This window comes from Camelus bactrianus, chromosome 4 (genome assembly GCF_048773025.1).
Source record: "Camelus bactrianus isolate YW-2024 breed Bactrian camel chromosome 4, ASM4877302v1, whole genome shotgun sequence".
Lineage (NCBI taxonomy): Eukaryota > Metazoa > Chordata > Mammalia > Artiodactyla > Camelidae > Camelus > Camelus bactrianus.
Genome location: NC_133542.1, coordinates 77,488,246 through 77,496,203, shown reverse-complemented (window position 1 = coordinate 77,496,203; position 7,958 = coordinate 77,488,246).

Below are 7,958 nucleotides of genomic sequence, written 5' to 3'. Positions count from 1 at the left end.
GAGGAGCCATGTCCCTCACAACAGGGTCACACTCCCTGTCCCCCTACAATTCTCACAACTAGGCTGACCTCCCCGTCTTCAGCCCAGAATAGACACTGCAGAATCCCCTAGCTCTGAGGCCGGGGCTGCAGCGCTTGGTGTACTGGCCTTCTTGTCATTCTCTTGCAGTGCAAGGAAATCGCTGCTTGGGGGCTAATCTGCCCACATCCGGATGCAGCCCTCCACCTCTCTCTGTTCTGGGATTGAGGTCCACAGTGGAAGGAGAACCAGCCCTGGTTCTCTGACCTTGACATGGTCAGAGTAGTTACGTGGAAACTACCAAACCCTGCAAATCAGGGCTTTTATTTCTCCTGCTTTAGTTGCCAGTTTACCAGCACACCACTGCCTCCCCTAGGCTGTTGGAGCTCAGGCGTCTGCTCCTTGCACGTCACGGGCCTCAGCCCCTCCCATGAATGAGTCTGTCCTGGGCTCGGCTTTACCTTGTGGGTTTCGTCCACACCCCCACTGAGGGGCGTGCAGCTGTGGAAGGCGTTGAACTTGCTTTGCCCTGCTATGAAAGAGACTGCTGGGACTTGGACCCCTCTGAATCCTGGTTCATCAAACTCTGTGGGGAGGGCCAAGGAGACCTGGGTGCTGCTTCTGGCCCCTAGTTGGGAGGAGGCCCTTACTGCCCCAGGGAGAGGTGCCCTCTGAGTGTACAGCCTGCCTCAGTGCTCACTCATTCCCTCCACTAGAGGGAGCTGCTCCTCCTTCTCCCCAACTGCAACCAAGGGGCTCTAGTAAGGGATGTCAATCATAGATACAGCCATCCTTGGCCTCAGTCGATTGGCCGAGAGGTTGTCACATGACCCAAGCTGACCACTCAGGATTCTTCCCTAGGATTCTGGCCAGATCAGAAACTGGGACAAGAAGCCGTTTCCACATCTCCTCTGGAGGTGAATCTGAGTGCTGGGCTGCCCGTGGAAACATTTCTGCGGACACACTGACAGGAGGAGAGGAGGAGAATGACTGGGAGGCAGGAGCAGTTGTGCGAGAGCTGTGCCCAGACACCTGGCCTGTGGCTGGCCCAGCGGGCAGAGGGTGGCCTTTGGCTGGCGTCCCCCAGCTGCAAGGGCCGGCCTCCCAGTCAGGACTGGGGAAGTGGGCTGGCTGTCAGCAGGCCTGGCCACTGGGACCCCGTCCTGATCTGAGGAGCCCAGGGGCCCTCACAGGGAGCACTTGCAGCCCCTGGTACCATCGTGCCTCCCTCTTGCTGATTCCCACTCGCACACTCTCCGCACGGTTCTACCCCCGCCTCCACCACCAGGTCCCTTCTACCCCTGTCCCTGTCCTCTCTGACTTTGCAGATCCCACCTTTCCTGGAAGCCCATCTTCCCACCATCACAAGGTCCCCACAGATCCCACCGTGGGCAAGGCTGGACTTTCACATTTGAGTCACCCACAGGCATTCACCGAGCTCCCTCTATGTGGCAGGTGCTGCTCTAAATTATTGGGGAAGGTTAGACCCCTGATTCAGCATATATCAAACGAATAAGCACCTCAGACCATTTCATGCAGCTTTATGTTCTCTGAGGAAAAGGAAAGCAGAGCAGGAGGACAGAGTGATGGCACTGTGTGGTGGTTTTAACGTGCCTGCAATTTCCCTGACGTGCATCCCTTTGAGGGGAGGAGCCCAATTCTGCTCTCTCTGAATGTGGATGGACTAAACGACCCTCCTACTGAGAGGAACCTGGCAGAAATGACAGTGTGTGACTTCTGAGCTGAGCAGAACAGCCTCCCTCTGGCACTGTCCTTCCTGGGTCACCTGCCCTGGGGGAGGCCAGTGTGGAGAGGAATTCCTCGCCGACAGCCTCCTGCCAGTGGCCAGCACTGACTCGCCAGCGGTGGGAGCGAACCACCTTGGAAAGTCTAGAGGCCTCCAGTCCCCCACGGAGCCTTCAAGTGACTGCAGGCCAGGCTGACCTCTCGATTGTCACCTCATGAGAGACCCTGGACCTGAACTACCTTGTCAAGCTGCTCCAGAATTCCTGACAACGGAAACTGTGAGAGATGATAAATGTTTGTTGTTGTTTTAGACCCTGAGTTTTGGAATAATTTGCCGTGCAGCTGTAGATGACTGCCTGATCAATACAGGTTGCTATTTTTCGGAATGAAATGAGAGAGCAAGCAGATACCCGCGGAAAGGGTGCTCCAGGGAGAGGGGTGGCCACGGAGCAGAAGGAGCGATGGGGAGACAGGAGGAGGCCAGAGAGGTCATGAGCCAGGTCCTGCGGGACGGAGCCGGCCATTACTAGGGCTCCAGGTTTATTCTGGGATGAGGAGCCATTGGAGGGACTAGACCAGGAGAGTCTTTTCTCTTCTCACGGTTCACTTTACTTTTTAGAAAGGACCACCTGGCTGCCGTGTGGATAACCGAGGGAGGAAGCTGAGTGGCCGACCAGGAAGTCACTGGGGTGATTGGTGTGCCCAGCAGGAGGCGTGCAGGTGACTGGGGCACAGGATGAGGAAGGCAAGGATCCAAGAGGAACGCCAAAGCTTTCGTCCTGCGCAATGAGAGGGTCGTGGCACCACCACTGGGAATGGGGATGTGGCGGGGAGCAGGTCTTCTGAAGGAGGAGTCCAGACTTCCGTTTCCTTGTGAAGTCCCCACTGAGCCCCGCCGTGATTCCTGCAGACTCTGACGGGCTGTGGCGGGCTTCATGCGTTTCCCGTGTTTTCCGATTTCCCCTGTGATTCCCTCTTTGACTTACGGCTTACTTAGCAGGGTGCTGCTTGATTGTCAAACATCTGGAGTTTTTCCGCATGTATTTCTGCTATTGATTTTTACTTTAACCTCAGTGTGGTCAGAGAACATAGGTTGCATGATTTTAAATACGCTGAGACTTCTTTTACAGTCCATAATGTGGCTTTTTTGGTGAATAGTCTATGAGCACTAGAGGAAATTGTGTGTTTTTCTGACATTAGGTGGAGTGTTTTAATAAGTGTAAATGCACCTCACTGTGGGTTCCTTTTAATGAGCGTTTCCCTTAGTGACTGATGACGTTGAGTACTTTTTCACGTGCGTATTGGCCTTACGTATATTCTCTTTGGAAAAACATCTACTCAACTCTGTTGCCCGTATTAACTGGGTTAATTTTCTTCTTGATATTGAGTTGTTAATGTTTTTATATATTATGGATGAAACCCTTCTATCAGATACATGTTTTGTAAACATTTTCCCAAGTCTGTGAAAATACTGTCATTTTCTTAAGATTGCCTTTTGGGGGGGGGGATGTAATTAAGCTTATTTATTTATTTTTAGTGGAGGTACTGGGGATTGAACCCAGGACCTCGTGCAAGCTAAGCGCTCACTCTACCACTGAGCTGTACCCTCCCCCATTTTCTTAGTGTTCTCTTTAAAGGGCAAGGGCTTTACATTTTGATGAAGGCCTATTACCAATTCTTTTTCTTTTACTGACTGCACTTTGGTGTATCTAAACTACCTGCCTAACCCAAAGCTGCAAAGACTTTATTTTATGTTTTGTTCAAGAGTTTTGCACTTTTGTTTCATACATTTAGGTCTACGATCCATTTTGAATTAATTTTTTTTTAATTTTTAAAAATTTATTTTTTAAAATTAATTTGGGGGTGAGGGAATTAGTCTTGATCTATTTATTTGATGGAGGTGCTGGGGCTTGAACCCAGGACCTCGTGCCTGCTAGGCGTGCGCTCTACCACTGAGCTATACCCTCCCCCCACCAAATTAATTTTTTATGTGGTATGAGGCAAGGTCTCAATTCATTCATTTTTATGTAGGTACACAGTTGACCCAGCACTGTTTGTTAAAAAAGCTATCCTTTCCCATTGAATTGTCTTGCTACCTTGGCAGAAAATCAATGACCATAAATGTAAGTGTTTGTTTCAAGAATCTCAATCCTGTTCTGTCAATCTGAATGTCTGTTGTCATGCCAGGACCACACTATCTTGATTACTGTCCCTTTGTACCAAGTTTTGAAATCAGCTATCATTAGTCCCCCAACTTTGTTCTTTTTCAAGAGAGTTCTGGCTATTCTGGCTTCTCTGTATTTGTGTATACATTTTAGGATTAACTTGTCAGCTTCTGCTAAGATTTGATAGAGATTGCATTGAATTTATAGATCAGTTATTAAGACAACTGCAGTCTTGACCAATATTGGGTCTTTTAATCCATTTATTTAGTTCATCTTTATTTTCTTTTTAATTGATTCTGGGGGGAGAAGGCAATCAGGGTTATTTATGTATTTCCTTTAATGGAGGTACTGGAGATTGAACCCAGGACCTCACGTACGCTAGGCATTACCCCATCACTGGGCTGTGCCGTCCCCACCCCAAGATCATTTTTATTTTCCGCAATGTTTTGTAAATTTTAATGTGCAAAGGCTTGCACTTACTTTATTAAATTTATTTCTAAGTATTTTATTCTTTTGGATGCAATTGTGAATGAACTTGCTTTCTTAGTTTCATTTTTGGCCTGTTCATTGCTCATATACAGAAATAAAGTTGACTTTTGAATATTGGTCTTGTCCCTGAAGCTTTAGGAATTTGTTGATTAGTTCTGGTGGAGTTTTGGTTGTTGCTGACTCCCAAGCATTGTGCGGAAGACCATGCCGTGTGTTAGCAGTTTCCCTTCCTCCTTCCCAGTCTGGGTGTCCTTTGTTTCTTTTCTTGTGTGATTAAACGAGGCAGAATCCCAGAACCAAGGCAGATATGAATGGCGCGAGCAAACGTCTTTGCCTTGTTCCTAATTAGAGGAACAAAACCTTTGGTCTTTCTCCAGTGAGTACTATGTCAGCTGCAGGGGTTCGCGGGCTCCCTAACCAGGTTGAGGAAGGTCTCTTCTGTCCCTAATTTGTTGAGAATATTTATTGTGAAAACGTACTGGACTTTGTCAAATGCTTTTTTCTGCATTTATTGAAATGGTCGTGTAGTTGCTGCTTTATTATGTTAATATGGTGCATAACATGAATTTTTGGATGTTAAACCAAACTTTTATTTCTGAAGCAAATGGTCACAATGCACAACCCTCTTCATATGTGGCTGAATTGTTTATTAATATTTTGTGGAGAATTTTTGCATGTATATTAATGGAGGACTTTGGTCTGTGGTTTTCCTGTGATGCCTCTGTCTAGTTTTGGTATTAGGTTAATATTGACTTCGTAGAACGAGTTCTACTTTCTGAAGAGTTTGTGAAGGATTGGTGTTAATCCTCCTTACACGTCTGGTAGAATTCACCAGGAAAACCACCCTGGCCTGGGCTTTTCCGGTGGGTGGGGTTTGGGGCGGGGAGCAGGATTATAAAATTACTAATCCAATTTTCTTACAGGCATATTCATATTTTCTATCTCTTCTTGCATCGCTTTTGGTAATTTGTACCTTTTTAGGAATTTTCCCATGTCATCTAAACCTTGATTTATTGACATAAAGTTGTTAATAATATTCCCTTACAATCCCTGTGATTTCTGTAAGGTCAGTAGTGATGGCCCTTCTTTTGTGCCTGATTTAATTTTTTCTTGATTAGTCTGGCTTAATGTTGGTCGATCTCCTCAAAGGAACGACTTTCTGTTTTATTGATTTTCTCTGTTATTTTTCTTCTTTCTCTTTCATTGATTTCTCTAAACTTTATTCTTTTTTTTTGCTTGCTTTGGGTTTAGTTTGAGCCTTTTTTCCCCCTCCTTAAGATAGAAACTTTGGTTTTAAAATTTGAGATCTTTAAATCTCTTCCAATATAAATGTTTACAGTTACACATTTTCCTCTAAGCTCTGCATTAGTTGCATCCCATAAATTTTGGTTTATTTTCAGTTTTCATTCAGTTCAAACTGTTGTTGATTCCCCTTGTGATTTCTTCTTTGAACCCTGGTTGATTTAGAAGTGTGTTGTTTTAATTTCCCCAGTATTTCGGGGTTACCAAAATCTTTATTTTTCTTTTTAGATTACTTCCACTGTGGTTAGAACATGTATCGCACGACTTGAAACACTTTAAATGTGTGTAGACTTGCTTCACGGTGTGACATGTGGTCCTGCTGAAGAACGTTGCATGCACACTGGGAAGAACGTGTGACGCGCCATTTGGGGCAGAGTGCTCTACACATGCCAGTGAGGTCGAGTCAGTTGCTAGCACTGTTCACACCTCCTAGCCACTGCTTATGCTATGCCAAGTTCTAGCTATTATTGAAAGTGGGACATTAAATATTACCTTTGAATTGTCTGAATCTCTCTTCACTGTAAGCTTTTTGCTCCATGCTTTTGGACCTTGTTCTTAGGTGCATATGTGTTTTAATTGTCATGTTGGAGAATGATATATCATGCAAACAGCAACCATAAGAGCCGGAGTAGCTATACCTAAATCAGATGAAATCAACTTTAAGACAAAAATATTACTAGGAACAAAAAGTTCCCTTTTCCCCCTTAGAACTCTGAAGGTGTTGCTTTGCTTTCTAACATCAGGGTAGACAATAAGAAGCCTTATGCTAATCAGACCATTGATTAGCTGAGCTGAATCCGCCCTGGGCTGCCCGCTGCCCCCTGCCCCGTAGTCCCGTCCAGCTCTGCCCAGGCTCTCAGGGGAGCCTGAGACAACCTAGGGAGTCAGGCACCCTGGGGGGCCGGCCCAGAACCTGCCCCTTGAGCCAGGGCTCCAGGGATGGGCTCCTGCGCCCCCAGCTTTGAGAGCCGTGACTCACCCTCCTGCACATGCATCCTTCAGATGCCACCATTTCCCTGACAACGGGTTGTGGAGGGACAGGTACCTGAGGGTGTCGCTGGAACTGCCAGCAGAGCTGTGAGTGGGGTAAGACCTACAGAGACCTCAGGGACGGCCCTGAGAAAGGAAGGGGCAGGAGGGGAGGAAGGCCTTTCTGGAGCAGGCTCAGACAAGCCAAGGAGCTGAGCGGGAGGCGCAGGCACCAAGGAGCTCCCGTAACACCCAGAAATGTCATGGACAGGACTGCAGGAAGCAGTGGGCTCACCAACAGGGAGGGGGCAGCCTGTCCTGAAAGCACAAGGGAGGGACCGAGTTTGAGGCTGGCCCGAGAAAAGTGCTGGACGGGGCCCTCAGCTGAGCAATCCTGGGTAGTACAGGGGTGCTTTACCTTGTTTGTTGAGGGAAAAACATGCTCACAGCTGAGTGATCTTGAGCACATCCTGAAAACTAGCTAGTCTGTTGATCTTAAAAATAAGCAGCCAGTTATTTTACCAGGAAAAGCGAGCTTATTTGGGAACAGCAGAGGAATTACAATTTGGGACAAGCAAGCTTACAGCAAAAGCCGTGGGTAGATCCAGCAAACAAAGGAGGGCAACGCTTATTTTACAGCGAAAAATGAAGTTGAGAGGTGTTTTCTGAATGAAAGCCCACTGGAAAAATGAGAGAGTTCACGGTGAGAAGTGTTTCTCATCAGATGCGTTGCTGGGGTGATTGATTTCTTGTGGGAGATGCAATGTATACCTTTTCCCACTGGGGCCTCTGACTGTTGGTACTTCCCTGTTGAAGGTTCTGTTGCAGGTTGTAATTGACTGTTAACAACCAATTATTTTACCAGCAACATATGTTTATTTGGGAACAGTAAAGAACTGGAGTTCAGGATAAGCAACCTATGGTGAACCACGGGCGAGGACAGAGAACAAAGGCGAGGAAATGATTTTATAGAGGAGAAGGGGAGTTGGGAGGGCCTGATCTAAACAAAGGGTCCATTGGAGGAAAATGGGAATTAGAGGTGTAGTGGCTTTTCACTGGCTGAGCTGTGATGGTCTCTCATTGGCTGGGCTGTTGCCAGGCAGGGAGAAAATCTCCCTTCCTCCTGCTGGGTAGTATGTAGGAACCTTCCTGTTGGGTCTGAAATTGAGGCTGAGTGGTCGGGCGTGAGAGCTCCCCTTTCTGGCCTCTCAACTCCGTTTCATTCATTTATTTGTTTTATTTGGGGGAGGGGTTTATTAGGTCTATTAG